Below are 16,393 nucleotides of genomic sequence, written 5' to 3'. Positions count from 1 at the left end.
AATACCTAACATTAATAAAGAGCTGCAGAACGGAGCCAGTCTTTCCAAGAGGCTTTCTCCTGTCATCACCAGCAGAAGCCTGTCCCAGCCCACTGGGCCCATGAGGTCCAGAAGGCGCCTTTGCCTGGAGGCGGGAGCTAATGCTGCTGACTGTTCTGGGAAGCTGGCACAGAAGATGATTTGCACAACGAAGTCACCGCTACACCACTGCTTAAGTCCAGTCCTCGGCCTTCTTTTTCTCCTCTGTCGTCCAGAAACAGCTCTTTGAATGGCACAAAGTCTACAAATGTGAGGAGCATGTTGAATATGTCATCAGCCACTTCATCTTTAACGTGTTTCAACGTTGTGCAAGCCGCCATGTTGAATCCCAGAATCTGCTCCAGCAGCTGTTCTTCAATATACTTTTCTACCAAAGAAAGGTAGAATTCTTTAAAAATGGGTATGTAGGCGAGTTTATTCTCTTCTGTGTCTTCAAACTCCTGGTAGTATTTGCCCATGAAATTTCTCTGCAGGACCTGGGACTCGGCATCCATGATGACATCGTCGGTAGATCCAACCACAGCGTCAAATTCGACTTCAGAGGCGGAAGAGATGGACCGCGCGAAACTCTGTCTCTCCGAGACCTCCGGCACTTCCGCTGCATCCATCCCTGCGGGGACGAGCGGCCTGGCGGCCTCCCATCAGCCTGGGACTGGCTGAGTCTGCGCCTGCGCGCTCGCCCTGGGGCCTCCGTGCTCCACCTGGAGGCTCTGCACCTGCCCCCATTACTGACCTCCAGGAGTCATGCCGTACCTGCCGTCACCATGACCAAGATCATCATTCTTAATGACTGCACAATATTCCATTATATGGATGCAGCACATTTTGATGCCTATGCCGTTCCTAATTTTTCCACTGTAATAAACATTGCTGCAATGAACACACATGTCTCTGAACACTTGTCCTATGCATTCTTTAAGATCAGTTCCTAGATGTGGAACTTCCACTTTAAAGCTTTTAGTTATATAGTCAAACTGCTGTCCAGAAAGATTGTATCAACTGATGCTTTCACAAGTAGTGTCTAAGACTTCCTGTTTTGCCAGTCTTGTGAACACTTTGTGGTATTCTTTTTAATTTTTGACAGTTTTCTAGGTTTGTTTTTCATTTCCTTGATTCCTAATGAGGTTGGGCATTATAAATATGTTTATCAGCTATTTAATTTTCATTTTCTTTGGACCGTCTCTCCATTTGCTTGGTCCATTTTCTCTTTGGGTGGTCATTTTGTTTTTCTTATTACATGCTTGTCGGGGGCAAGGACTCTAACAGCACTTGAGTCACCCAGGAGTCCAGAACCCAAGCAACATTCATAAGTGGGTCAGAATTAGTGCCCTGTGTGGATGCTGAGAATAGCTGGGCTGAGGTGGGGAAGAAAAAACCTAGCCTCGGGAGAGTTCAGTGGGGCTCACAGGATGCCAGGGGAGCAGGGCCAAGTCGTGGGGAGGGGCCACCTCCAAAATCATGTCTGCAGTGGCAGATGAGATGACGGAGTGGGGAGAGGCTAAGAGAGAAACAGAAGCAGGATGAGCCCCTAAGGGATTAAGGGGTCTGTAGCGGATGGCCCCTACCTCCAATGCTGCTTCATTCACCCCCTCACTGTGTTGACCCTAAGAGCACACCCCAGTACATTTCCTGCCCACAAATCTCCTTCTCAGAGTCTGTTTCCTGGGACTCTGATCTGAGATGGGGCAGAGGGAGCAGCCAGCTGGCTGCTTGGCTGGGATTTGGATGGCGAGGATGCCCCTCTTCTGGTAGGAGCTTGTGCCCTGGGGGAAGTGAAGAAGACCCCGAGATCCTTGAAGACCCTGGAGGGGAAGGACCAGGGGTGATGGGCAGCCCCCGGTATATACCAAAGAATTTGTCAGAAAATTCTGCAGTGATTTGTGGGGGAGTGGGCTTCCCTGGCTTCCTGCCGTCTGCTTAGCCTTAAAACCTTGCTGGGGACAGTTAGAAAAGCTGAGTTGTGGCTGGGCAGGGACTGACGTGCTGATTGGCTCAGTCTCCTCAGCCCTCCTTCTGCCTGCTCTGTCCATTCTGGACGTTAGTTCTCCCACTGGCTGAGTTTCTGATGACCCCACTCTGATGCCCAAGGTCACTGAAGTAGTGACTCCTGTTAGCTGATCCTGGGCTGAGAGACGGGAACTCCTAGGCATTCTCCCTGCCTCCAGGCTGCTGGGGCCGACCTCGCCCAATCCACCCTTACTAGCAACAGGGAGAGCAATTAGCCAAAGCATGCATCACGGCTCCTTTCTCACTCCTGCTAAGTCTAGTCATTTGGTTGTTTCAGGCCAGGTGTTCTGCCTTGTTAAAGATGAGGTTACTCACAAAGGCAACACAGTCCGCATTTGAATGCCCATAAATTTACTTTACGAGCTTTATGCCCTGAGAAACTGCTAATTAGGATGAGTGGTGTTAGCTGGCCAACAATAATCCTTTGTGATGGAAGTACAAAGAAAACCTAGGACGTGAGGCATTTCTAACAGTTCTTTTCAGCCTTGCTTACTTATTACTGTTCAGTTAGAATTAAGTACAACTTTTACTATAGAGCTGATTCAGTCTGCCCGATTTCCCCATCCACACATGGCTGATGCCCCTGAGTCTTCTGACTGTAACCCCTGCCTCACCCACCACACACCTAGACACATGCACATGTACTCACACCCACACTCCTGCCTTTTGGAAACAGAGAAGCACTAAACAGCAACAGCAGCAACAACACACACACACACACACACACACACACACACACTTTGAAGAATGAGGACCCTGGTGATAAGAGTTTATGTTTGGTTGATATGTCAGAGGTGATTTTCTGTCATTGTGCATAAAGATGATGCTATTAACTAAGAGCCGATGGGTACTGAGTACTTGTGATGCACCAGGACCTGTTCTAAAATCATTTAATCCTCACAACAACCCTATGAGGTAGATACTATTGTTATACTCACCTTATTGATAGAAACAAAGGCACAGGGTGTTAAACAGCTTACCAAAACTCATGTGACTAGGAGTGGGAGAGCCAGAATTTGAACTCAGGCAGTTTTACTCTGACATGACTCAACTGAGCCAAAGATCAGAGAGGATACAAGGGTAAAGGTTTTCGAGTAGTGGATTCTTCTCAGTCCAAGACTTGTGATGTCCAGTTCTGGTGTTCCAAGGTCTTCTTGGCCTCTCTGGTCTTTTTGTGAATTAGAAACAAGTGTCCACTCTGTGTAGACACAGCTCCACAGGCACATGGCTTGGCAAAGGACGGCACTTTGTGTAAAGTAAGAGGCACTGTGCTCTGGATGGACACAGCCCATGCCATAGCACACGGCTTGGTGACCAGTGTATGGGCTGGATTTTAGCTCTCTTTCACACTCTTGGCCTGGAACTCTTGTGCAGGACACAACATGCATAATTGTGCATAGCAGCTCTGGTGGTTTTGTTTCTGAGCCTTGAGATCTAGGTAGGAGAGGAGTTATCTCTACTCCCTTGCTGACTCTCTTTGGTCCCCAGCCTCTGCAGCTGGCCTGCCTCTACACTCTTCCATGCAGGGTTGGCACTGCCTTTTTAGAACACATGCAATGGGCATTTAGACAGAGAGATGTGACCGAGCAGCTCATTCTCTTTGCAGTGTGGTCAAACACATTTCCAGCAGCAAGAATATTAGTGCTGGGGGCAGTAGCAGCAGCAGCAGTGGCCACTGGGGCAACAGAGGTGGCCAGGACATCTGAGGGGACAGTAAGTCCATGACTGTTGGAAAAGACAGCCAGCCCGGAAGCACAAGCATCTCCATGGATCAGAGTCCATGCCCGCTCCTCCTCCTCAGCCAGGATTGTGCAGACCACCACCAGCAGTGACCAGCGCTCTGGCATCAAATACTGAGACCGGGACCTGATACAGGACACCAAAAACTCCCCCTGCCCTTAGCCATACTTCTCTGCAATTGCTCCTCTCACCCCAGAGTTGGTGACACTATAATCTCATCCTCTTGGAGGCTCAAAGCCAAGAAAAGGACCCAGGTAGACATTGTCAAGTTAGGAGTTTGTCCCTGAGCCCACCATGCACTCCACTATTGCCTTTTGTTCCCTTGTATATAAGCTCTGTCTTGCCTCCTCGCAGCTCTCTGTTTTCTTTCTCTATTAAATTGCAATATGGTATGATGCATTTGACTCTATGAGTTTTGTATAATAACAGGGACCCGTGTTGTTTGCCGAGTCAGAGGGCAGCACACTGGAAATGTGACTTGTGGGAAGTTGTGTTGGCAGCTGTGTGTGGAGTGAGGGAGAGATGAGAAGAGAATGAGGGTGCTGAGAGAACCTTTGGGGTTAAGCCAACTGGGTCAGACTTTACAATCAGCCCAACTGCCTCTATGTGCTTCAGTCCTTCTGGATCCCTCCCAGGGCAGACCACACTATAGGGCTGGCACACTTCTTCTACTGGCTCCAGTGGTCCTTGCCAAGAGTTCCAAAGAGCTCAATGACAGCCAAGTGACTAGCTGAGGGCCAGCCTGAGTCACCTAAGAGGGCAGTTTTTCCTTACCTCTCCCTTGGGGCTTTGGGCCAGGGTGGCAGAGTGGTGGGAGAACGTGGTCAACAGCTGCCCCTATATCCCTATTTCCTATGATTCAGTGGCAGTGACTCCTCTCCCCAGCAAGACTTTGTCTACAGCATTCCACCTCCCTTTCCCCCCACATCCTGAGATCTCAAGGTTCTGGAAAATCAGTAAATGAGAAAAAGTTTTACTTAGTAAGTACCACCTGCCCAGACATTGTTCCAAGAATTCTACATATAACTCACTGAATCTTCACAATGATCCTAAGAGGTAGGTGTGATTATCCTCATTTTACAGATGAGGAAAAGGAGGCAGAGAGGTAGGGGTCGCATTGTGTCAAGGGTGACAGTTAGCAAGTGGTAGAGCCAGGGTTTGAAAATGGATGGTTGGACTCCAGAATCCATGCTTGTAACATCCGTGCTATACTGATAACACACGTGTAGTTTGTTTCTCCACGATAGACTTGGGGAGTGGGGTGTCTCCAGCCTGGGATGGCAGAGGCTCTGTCCTTGGTGCTGAAATCTGGTCCAGACGCCTGGAGGACCTGTCTTTTTCAGGAGGCTGATGCTCGTTATTGCTCCCTCCAAACTCGACTTCTCCCAGTCCTTACTGTAGCTTTAATTACTTGCATTTGTTCACAGATTTCCTGTCTAAGATGAAATAAACATTTTATCCAAAGTTCAATTTAAGTATAGGACTAGACTTTGTCCATTTTCTTGTGTTCTCTTTAAAACCAAGACTAAAATAATTTTTTGAGGGGCTTTCAAAGTCTTTATAGATAATAAAATTTATGTATATTTCCATATTTTCTTTTTTGCCTCAGCTGCTAGGGAGTATCCGTCATTGGGATATTAGAATATTTGCTTCCTGTTTTATCATGGATTAGTATTATTATTTTTGAGGAAGGTTCGCCCTGAGCTAACATCCACTGCCAATCCTCCTCTTCTTGCTGAGGAAGATTGGCCCTGAGCTAACATCTGTGCCCATCTTCCTCTATTTTTCATGTGGGATGCCTTCCACAGTATGGTTTGATAAGTGGTGTGTAGGTCTGCACCCGGGATCCGAACTGGTGAACCTTTGGCCACAAAATTGGAGTGTGCAAACTTAACTGCTAAGCCACTGGGCCAGCCCTTGGATTATTATTTTTAATTTAACTCCCTTATTATTTGGATGAGAGAGTTATATACATGAAGAAAATTGAAAAGCTAGTCTTCTCTTGATTGAGACTAGGTTCATACTGAGCAGCATTGGAAAGTGGGCACTCAAAGAGGGAGAGAGTGACTTAAAATGTCAGCTGTTATTATTCATGACTGTGTTAACAAAAATAATATCAGCCTTTCAGGGATGTTTCAAGGAATACATGAAATAATATACGTAAAAATAAAATGAAGATATTCATACAGATATTGTACTATAGGTATGCAAATTTTGACTGCAACTAGATGATAAACTCTTTAAAGAGAGGGGCTATGCCATATATTGTTTGTATGCTACACAATATTGGACAGAAAGTGTGCACTCCGTAAGTACCTCTTGACTGATGGACTGGTTAAATGATGAAATGCATGTTAGAGCTTAGCATAGCTCCTAGAACAAGATAAGTATTCTATAAATGGAGACTTTGCCATCTTTATTTCTAGGGTTACCACTGTTAATTGATTTCTGAGGAATCAGACTCTCAAGGCTAGAAATGACTGATGGCTGCAGAGGCCAGCAAGAGGAGCCCCCATTTAGACACTGGGGTCCTCTCTAAAACACCATCCACAATGGGTAGTCCATCCTCCTGTGGTGGGTCACTCCTTTCCCTCACAGAGGATTTTTATTTTTCTGCAGGGAAAGACTCCCCCTGAGCCAACATCTGTTGCCAATCTTCCTCTTTTTTTTCCTCCCCAAAGCCCCAGTACATGGTTGCATATCCTGTTGTAAGTTCTTCTAATTCTTATATGTGAGCCACTGTCCCAGCACAGCAACTGAGAGACGGGTGGTGTGGTTCTGCGACTGGGAAACAAACCCGGGCTGCCGAAGCAGTGAGAGTGCTGAAATTTAACCACTAGGCCATCAGGGCTGGCTTCCTACAGAAGATTTTAGGCTGAGTTCTACCTTGCAAATTCTACTCATTGGTCCAAGTTTTTCTCTCTGTGGCCATGCGGAGCAAATTCTGTTGTCTATGAGAATCTACAAGTGTTCGAGGGTGGTTTTTCCCTGTATCAGATTCCTTCTCCAGGTGGAACACTTCCATTTCCTCCTCTCCTTTGGGCTGCCCCGTGCCATCCTAGATGCTCTCCCACAGACATCCTCTGAATGCCTAGAACCCAACCCAACCCTCCAAGTGAGTTTCCTGATCAGCCCAGGAAAGGAGTGGGCACGGGTTTCTCTTTGTGCATCCTCTGACCTTGCAGAGGAGTTTGGCAGCCTCTTCCTGATGCTGATTCATCTTGAGCTGGCACCATCTTATATAAGCCATTGGGAAACTTGCCCCATGCTGAACTGTACTGCTGGTTTGTTTGGATACACATGAAGTGTTTTAATTTACATTAATCTCTGTTAAATCTTTCTTGTGACATTTGGCTCAAGCTCCAAACTGTCCCATTATTTTTGAATTCTGATCCTGCCATTCAACTTGCTTGTTACTCTTACTAGGTTCAGGCCAGTTATAAATTTGAACTCTATGCAAAGATCACTTGGGTGAACCAGAAAGAAAAACTGCTATTTAAACAAAAATTCCTTATTTATAGCAGAGAAGAAAGGTGTCATATTTACTCTTAGGGGAAATAGCTCTTTAAAAACCTTTTTACTATGGAGAAAGTTAAATAAATATAAAAGTAGAGAGAAAGTATAATGAATGCTTCTGTATCCATCACCCAGCTCGATGATCAACTCAGTATCTTGTTTCGTCTCTTCTCCACCCACTCCTCCTACCCCTCCAGATTATGTGGAAGGAAACCTCAGACCTCATATCATTTTATTCATAAATAGTTTTGTAAGTTTCTCTAAAAGGTAAGGGCTCTTTAAATAACATAACCATGATAACATTATCACCCCTAATGGGATAAACATGAATCCTTTCATATGATTAAGTATCCAGTTTGAATTCACATTTCGCATACTGTCTCATGAATACTTTCATTAAAATGGCTTGTTTGAATAGGGTCTAAATAATGTTCATGCATTTCAATCACTTCATATGTACAGATTCCCATCCCTGTTTTTTATTTCTTGTAATTTATTTGTTGAAGAAATCTGGCCCTTTGTCTTGTGGAGTTAGCGTCCTTCTAAGTTAGTATCCCCCACCTCTGTCATATTGTTCAACATGTTTCTCTTTCCTTTGTCTATAATTTTAGTTATCATACATTAAAATGGATGTTTTTGGGTGTACAATTCTGTAAATTTTAACAATTATACATTTATAGACTTGTGAAGCCACTATCACAATCAGGGTATAGAACAATGTCATCACCGTCCCAAAATGCCCTCGTGCTATTCTTTTATAGTCACATTCTGCCTCCCCCTCTAGGTGCAGGCAGCTACTGATCTGTTCTCTGTCACCGTAGTTTTGTTTTTTTTGAATATCATAGAAATGAATCAGACAGTAGGTAACCTTTTGAGATGGACTCCTTTCACTCAGCATAACGCCTTTGAGACCCATCCCATTTGTCACGTGTATTGATAGTTTGCTCCTGTTTATTGCTGACAGTATTCCATTGTATTGATGACCATTGTATTGATGGCAATTCCATTGGATTGATGTATTGATGGTTTGTTATCTCTTCACCTCTTGAAGGATACTTGGGTTGAGACCAGTTTTTGTGACTATAAACAGAGCTGCTATAAGCATTCAGGTACAGATTTCCGTGTGAATGTAAGTTTTCACTTCTCTAGGGAAAATACCCAGGAGTGGGATTTCTGGTCATATAGTAAGCATGTCTGTAACTTTATAAAAACCTGACAAACTGTTTTTAAGAGTGGTTGTGTCGTTTTGCATTCCCATCAGCAATGTATGGGAGTTGCAGTTAGTCGGCATTCTCGAAGTATTGCCGGTATTTCTTTTGCTTTAGCCATTCTAAGAGATGTGTAGTGGTATGGCTCTTTGTTTTGAGAAATATATTGATTCTTCGCCTTTGAAAGGTGAGGTCCACTCCCTCCCTCCTTCTCCCATGGTTGTCTGGAGAGGGTGAGACAACCCTGAGGCATTTATTGCTCTGCATGCAAAGTTAGAGGGATTTTTAATTTTCAAGGGAGATCCAGCAGAGGGAGGCCAGAGCTGCACCGTGAAGAGAAGAGCAGGGTGAGGAGCGCCTAGAGGGAGAGAGAGGCCCCGGCAGCATCTTAGGACATTGCACGTGGGGGCCATGGTCAGGAAGGCATTTCCCAGGGGGTGGTAATGGCATTTCTAGTTGCAAGGATGTCTGATAAGAAACTGGAGTCATTCCTGGACTACACCATAACTGTCTCTCGTTACTGCACACCATCAGCAGAGGAAGGGGACTGGAGGGCCACTGTGGGCCAGAGTGGGTGGGGGCAGGACAGTGGCCTTGGGGACTGGGAGCAACAGGTGGAAAGAAGCTGTGTCGTAGACTGACTGGGGAATGTGTGACACAGGGATCCCCGGGCGTATGGAATAGAGGATGATACTGAACTCCCTGCAGGACTAGAATGGGCTTTTGGTTTGGTTGAATATTGAAGGAAGGAGGCCTGGGAGGCTGGGGGACTTTGAGGACATCTGGGTTATATTTAAACATCAACCTTACCATCCTCTTCCCCCATCAAGCCCTTTAACGCTTCCCACTGTCTGAGGACACAATCTGACATCTTCAGATGACACATGAGGCCTTCTTGATGGGGCTCTGCCTCTCTCTTCAGCACTATCCTCAAACACCATCCCCCTTTCTGTGCTACCTGTACAATCTCTTTCAAGCCTTGGGTCCTTTGCACATGCTTCCTTTCGGCTGGAATGCTCTTTCCCCATCTTCCTTCAGCTCTGACGTCTGCTCTTGCTGATCAATCTCGACGTCTCCCCTGGCCTATGAGCAGGGTTCCTCACCCCTCATCCATGTCACCACCAGGCCCTGCACAAGCCTCCGTCTTTGCCCCAGCAGAGTGCGTAATATTTTTGTGTTGACATGTCTGCCTCCCCTACCAGACTGTGACCTCCTTGAAGGCAGGCACCAGCTCTTTTTTGTCTTTGTGACTCCAGCACCTGGCACTTCTGGGCCCAGAGCAGATACTGGACAGATACAGAATGAGCGAGGGCTGAGCATGGGGCATCCCTCAGTAACAACAGCTCAGAGCTCAGGTTACCTTGAACATGAGTATTCTGTCTTTCCTATCTCTTCTTTCTGTCCTTGTTTTAAAATCAAATTTATTGAGGTATAATTTGCATACAATAAGGATGCGCCCATTTTCAGAGTACATTTCAGTGAGTTTGGAGATGTACATACTCGTGTAACTACAACCACAATCAAAATATAGGACATCTTCCAAAACACCCTCCCACATCCCTTTGCTGTCAATCACCCGCCAGCCCTCAGGCCCAGGGTGGGGCTTGCTTTCTGTCACCAAAGGTTAATTTTGCCTCTTCTAGAATTTTGTATGAATGGAATCATATACATTTTTTTTTTGAGGAAGACTGGCCCTGAGCTAACATCCGTGCCCATCTTCCTCTACTTTATATGTGGGCAGGCTGCCACAGCATGGCTTGATGAGCGGTGCGTAGGTCCACGCCCAGGATCCGAACCGGAAAACCCGGACCGCCCAAGGGGAGCGCGCAAACCCTTCTGCCAAGCCACCGGGCTGGCCCCAGAACATACTCTTTTTTGTGTCTGGCTTCTTTGGCTCATCATGATGTTTTTGAGATCCATCAGATATATGTGTTGTGTATATTTTGCCCCAGGCTGTGGTTTGCCTTTTCTTGTCCTCAACGCCGTGTTTTGAAGCTCCTCGCCTCCTTCTAGTCGCTCTGTCTCAGCATTTGCACCTGCATCGAAGGGCTGAATGCTTGGTGCAGCCTCTTGGACGAGATAAAACTCTGTGCCTGGTCTGAAGCAGGACAGGAGTCTCTCTCGGTTCTCCCAGACTTTCATAAAACGGTGGAATTTTCCTCCTTTGATAAAGTCGTTCACATTATAGGAATTAGTCCATCAGAATGAAGCCATCTCGAGCTTTAAAAAAATACAGGTGCCTGTGCCACATTCCCTAAGATTCGGATTCAGGAGGGCAGGAGTGGGGCTTGAGGATCTGGATTTTTCAAAGCTGCCCAGCGCTCCAGCGCGCAGTCGGCACTGAGGGTCACGGCCCTCAGTGAAGTTCCAATTGTGCAGCACAGCACAGACAGACACCATAGTCAGTTTCAACCTTAACCTTCAGCTCTTCACCCATTTTCTGTCCTTCTCATTCATGTTCCCTATTCTGCAAGTCTGTGGGATCTCACACCAACACTCCCCCTTCGCCCATATTTGAAATGTTTTCCTCTCTACCAGAGGTACCTTTCTTCTATTATCTACCCACTGGGCCCACTCCTACTCATACCTCAACACCCTATTCAAAATTGCCACCTCTCTGATGCCTTCCACAGCCTTTCTTCTTCTTATGCCCATAGTACTTTGTTTGACCTGCTGTCAAAAATACTGACCCCAATGTGCTGTAAGGAGTTATTTACACGACTGACACCTCTTTCAACACAACTGTGAGCTTCTCCAGACCATGGATCCTGTCACATGCATCCTCGCGTTCCTCTTGGCTAACCTGGTGCCTGACACAGCAGGTGCTCAACAATGATTGCTGAGAGAATGAATGAATGAAGGAATGAATGTTTGGAGAGATAACTGAATGGATAGAGGCCCACGTTGTATCATTGGAGGGAGTGAAGTCCCAGGGGAAACAAGGGCTGGACACACCTGCCTGGCTTCTCTGAACATCATGCCTGACCCTCACTCCCTGTTGGACTCTTCAGGCCTCTTGGCGGAAGGCAGAGTCAGTGGGCAGGTGGGACAGCATCCACCTTCTGACTACATCTGTCTTCAAACCTAGTTCATGCTTGATGCTCTTGTCATTTTCATTGGGGTCACAGGTTGTAGGAAAATATTTGTCTGTGAGTCACAAGAGGGTGTGTGTCTGTGTGCAACGTGTTTGCCTCTGTCTGTCAGGTCAGATAAGGGAAAGGGTTGTAAGAAGCTGAAGACATTCCACAAATGTCAGATACTATTAAGTGTTGGCACGTCTGCTTGCAGACTGAAGAACTTCTTGAGTTGCACAAGGCTGGCTAGGTGCTGGGGGAACGGGGGGCTGCCCTAGGTATGAGGCCTGCCCTCCAAGGGCTTCCACCCTGGTTGAGGAGATGAAAGACGTCCTCATTTGACTCAAGGGCATGGTAGGGGCGAGGGGTGTTCCAGGAGCTTCAGGACGAGAGAGCTCAAGGGGCCGGACTGGTGATGCAAGGCATCGTGGTGGGGCTGGGCTGCATGCTGATTCCTAAATGATGGGTTGTTTTCGGGTGTAAGGGAAAGGAGGAGAGGGGTTTTAAATGAGAACTCTTCATGATCCCTAGGACTGAGGGAGAGCCAGCTGGAAGAGGTGGGTGCAGCGGCAGCAGGAAGAGGTGGCTTGGGATGAGAGGAGGGCGGAGGGTGGAGGGCTTCACACTGGGGCCTCCTGTAGAGGCTGGGGGAGACAAGGTCGCTGGCTGTGAACTGCTTAGTGTCATGGTGGTCCATGGCTCCAGACTGGGGCCCATTGCCCTGCTACATCAGGCCGGTGGTCCTGCCCAGGAAGGAATGAGGTGGTGCAGCACAGACTATCCTTCCCACTGCAGAAATAAATGCAAAGTGCCCTCCTGGGGATCGTGCCTGGACCACTGTGGGGTCCTGTGTGTGCCTTTTCTCCCTATCCCACACTCTGTTTTCACCTGCCAGTTCCCAAACATGAGCAAATCCGAGTCAATGGTTCAGAGTCGGGGCTTGTTCTGTGAGCTGAGCTCTGGGCAGGCACAGACACAGAACGCCCCGTGGGCCACACAGAGAGCCGTTTCCAGAGGCCTCTTGCATGTCTGCTCCATAAGCATGGGCTCCAGATAGCGGTGGAACTGAATGGGAGGCCTGGCTCTGCCCCTTGCTGTCTGGGGCCCTTGGACAAGTGGTTTAACTTCTGAGGCCCAGCTTTCCTCGTCTGTCAAATGGAGCTGCAGATCCCTCCCCATGGGGATGCTGTGAGGGCTGAATGAGAAGAGGTCTGTAGAGAGTTTGTTACAGAGCCTGCCACCTGGCCAGCAGCTCATGACCTGTCTTTCTGCTGCTGTCCCAGTCCCTGAGGTAACACAGTGCTTCTGCTCTTCAGTTTATGAAGCCCTTTACTGGGCTTAACTCGCCTCCCAGCCACTCTGCTCAGTAGGCGGCTCCATTTTATGACTGGCCCACTGGAGGCTAGAGCCGGGGCCTCCTGCTTCTGTCCAGGGTGCCCTCCACGGCCCTGCCCTGATGGCCTCCCCCAGTGGGAGGGTCTGGGCTCTTTGAGGAGGCCGTCTCACCCCTCAGGGACCCTCTCCTGCAGGGCTGAGCCAAGGTCAAGGCTGCAGCTGCTGGGCCCAAGACCTTCTTTCCTGAGTCCCAGATGCCACGAGGCTGGCCCCTCTTGGGACTCGGCTCAGAGCTGGCGTTGAAGAGCAGTTCTTCCCGGAGCAGCGGTGCGCCCGGGAAATGAGAGCTGAGGCCTTTCCTCTTCCCCCTCCCCCGCCACATCCCTGGTCCTGCGTCTCATATCTCTCGTCATAGCTCCACATGCTTCTCCCTCCTCAGCTCCTTCCCAGCTCCGCTCAGCCCACCTGCTGTCCCCGGTTCAGCATCCTCTGCCGGCTGCCGTGCCATGTGTTGCCAGCCCGTCTTAGCCCTGAGTGCGCGTCTGAGCACCGTTTACCAGAGAAGCCGGGGCGGCCTGCAGGCTGGAGCGCTTGCCCTTATGCCTCCCGGATTCCCCCAGTGAGGACCCAGCTTCCCCAGAGCAGAGGGAGCCTTGGTCACGGTGCCAGTCTGTTAGGCACAGCCAGGGCCACGGAGAGGGGGGCATGCCTCTCCTGGGACCCCTGCACCCTCATTAATTCCAGTGGAGGCGACTCCCGGCCAGGCCCACACCCTCTCTCTCTCCCTAAGAGGACACGGAGGAGAGCAGTTGGGCTTTTACTGTCTGAGGTGTGGGGGATTAGCGGCGGGACTTGCCAGGAAGAAGAGATTTGGGATGGGCCCTCATTACAGTCCTAAACTTCCACCCCAGTCTCTTTGGACTTTGCTCTTGATGTTTAAAACTCAAACTGACTTCTCAGCACATTCAAACTGGGCCAGGACTTTGGCAACTGTCAAGGGGTGGAAACGAGTTAATTGTTGTGTAGCATTTCCCTTTAATAGCAAGGATCTGAAAAAATGGTACGTGGGGGCAGGAGGTCAGCGCGGGACATTTCCTCATTTGCTCCCAAAGTCTCTTTGGATGAAGGCACAGCCACACTTGGAGCCCAAAGCACTATTTGGATTTAGGAGTCGGGATCAGCCCCACATATGGGGCTTTATGTGTTGTTCAAGTCCCCCTCCACAGCCCCTAGCCACCAACCCCCCCCCGCCCCCCATGCCGGCCCCATCCACTTTCCCAGGCTGCATCTGTCCTCAGCATCGTGGATGTCAGCAGGCTGAGATGGCGGTGGCAACGAGCCTGGGACACTGCCCCTGGTGCCCTTTCTCCTCTCCCACGCCTCCTTTGAACCCCGGGCCTCGGGAGGTCCAGTGTGAACCTTGCTCAAGTCCAGAGCCTTCTTGTGCAGAGGAGGAGGCTGAGGCCCCGTGAGGAGAAGACTCAGGGCAGGACTTGGGCAGCCTAACTCTCAGCCGGTGCCCCTAGCGGGAGCCAGTTGCTGCATATTGCCTTCTCAGATTATCAAGACGCTCTGTGCAAGAATCAAGGCCATGGGGGAAGGCGGCAGGCACCTGGGTGAGGAAGCAGGCAGGGAGGGCCATGCCCATCTGCGACATGAAGGGCTTCCTGGGGATCAGAGCACTTGGCAGGGAACCACGGCGAGGGTGTGTGGGCGGTTCTGTGAATATGTGTATCCGTACGCATGCGTTCGTGTGAGTGCACAGAGCATGTGTTGTGTTTTGCTTCTCTCTCCATATCTGGAAAGTCCGGTCGCCCGAGGACGCTGAATTCTTGGGGAGGCAGGGCTGGGTCAGGCAGGACCTCGGCTTGGCCCCATTTTCTTAGCCCACTTTACTTGAGCATCTTTGTGATTTTGCATGCTTGAAGGGAACAGGAGCTCAGTTTTTGGGAACTGCTCCAAGATTTGATGGGTCACTGGTTGAAACTGGCACCCCCCTCAGTTAGCTTGCAAGAGAGCGATCTCCCCATGACTGGTCTAAGGTGTAGGTGCTGAGCAGCCAGAGGGGAGGAGGAGAACCGAGGGAGGGGTGAGACAGCCGAGGTAGGACTTTGGAGGAGCACGTCCCTGGGGGCTCCGGCGGTCAGAGGGGAAGCAGAAAGGGCGGGCTCATTTAAAGGAGGATGGCCTCTGCAGAGATTCACGTTCCAGAGGGCACCATGGGTTTCGCTGTCAAGAGTGGAGTCCAGACGCGTCTTTGCTGAAGGCAGCAGGTGTTATAAGTGCCCAACATTCACGCCACATGTGACGATTGACGGAGAACTTCCCTCTCACGCTCTCTTCCCGACAACCTTAGGCACAGACATCATTCTTCTTCTTCTTTTTTTTTTTTTAAATTAATGGTGAAAAGAAAAGGGAAATTAGCAGATTAAATGGTGCTTCTGTAAAAGTTACAAATTTTAGCCAACAATGTGTCCCAGGAAAAGAATTACAACAGGATAGTGGGAAATAATGACAATTGCCCCAAGAATTGGGAACACTGAGTCAAAAGGAATCTGAAACTTTTCATCCTAATACGGAATAAAGAACAATATAAAGAATTCGAGGGAAAAAATCTACTCCTGGATCATGATGCGTTTGGAAGTAATTAGCCCTGTAGTATGGATCATGATGATAAGTAAAAAGAAATTTCAGAAACCTTGTGATGGAAGAGAGTCTTTACTCGCATGCGGTCTGAGTCAAGAGAGATGGCCACGGCCCAGCCGCAGAATGGAGACGGTCTATAGCACCATTCCTCTTAAATTTTCCAGGGGAAGAATCTGAGCTTCCTACACGGTGCAGGTGATGTCTCTCAGGTGCTCTGGGGGAAGCAGGCCTTGGAAACCCCGGACTTATTTCCTAACGTGAGCTTGGAAGAGGAGAGACTGGCAGTTGCTCTAGTCCAGATCAATCAGTCTACACTCTCTTCCTGCCTGCATAGGCTTTTCCTTTCTCCGCAGGCCCCTCTCCCTGTCTGCTCCCTCCCTCCCGCAGTCCTAGGCTGTGGTCTTTACTTCCTCTCAGTTCCCCTGCACGCCCCCATCCTTCTCAGACTGGCCGGCTCTCCGCCAGGCCGGATGCCCCTGCTTCCCCTCCTCACCGGCTCTCCCGCCAAGGCCCTGCGGTTGAGAAGCTGCCCGCTGTGAGGCTGTGAGTTTCGTGTGTGACCTTCTCCTCTCTGGATGGCAGGAGCCCCAGAGGCAGCTGCGGCCCCTCCCTGACTTCCACATCTTCCTTCTCCTGGTCATTCTTCCTCCTTCTTCTCCCTTCTCCCCCAGGGTCCTCGCTGGGGCTCCACACGCATCCTGTAACCTCCTGAGGCTGGATGGGCTGGCAGAGTGGCCATGGGGACACAAGGGAGGTAGAGAAGCCTGTCACTCCCAGGATGGGAGCGTACATCTCTTGGGGATTAGGGGCTGCATCCAGCCCCGCAGG

At 49.2% G+C, this 16,393-nt stretch overlaps 1 pseudogene; it reads right to left on the bottom strand.

Moving 5' to 3' along the window:
- On the bottom strand, positions 1–647 carry LOC111773989 (ADP-ribosylation factor-like protein 2-binding protein pseudogene; annotated as a pseudogene).
- Positions 648–16,393: the final 15,746 nt, after the last annotated feature.

The sequence above is a fragment of the Equus caballus genome, chromosome 6 (assembly GCF_041296265.1).
Source record: "Equus caballus isolate H_3958 breed thoroughbred chromosome 6, TB-T2T, whole genome shotgun sequence".
Classification (NCBI taxonomy): Eukaryota; Metazoa; Chordata; class Mammalia; order Perissodactyla; family Equidae; genus Equus; species Equus caballus.
Note: the sequence above shows the minus strand (reverse complement) of the source record. Positions and strands in the feature narration are given on the sequence as shown.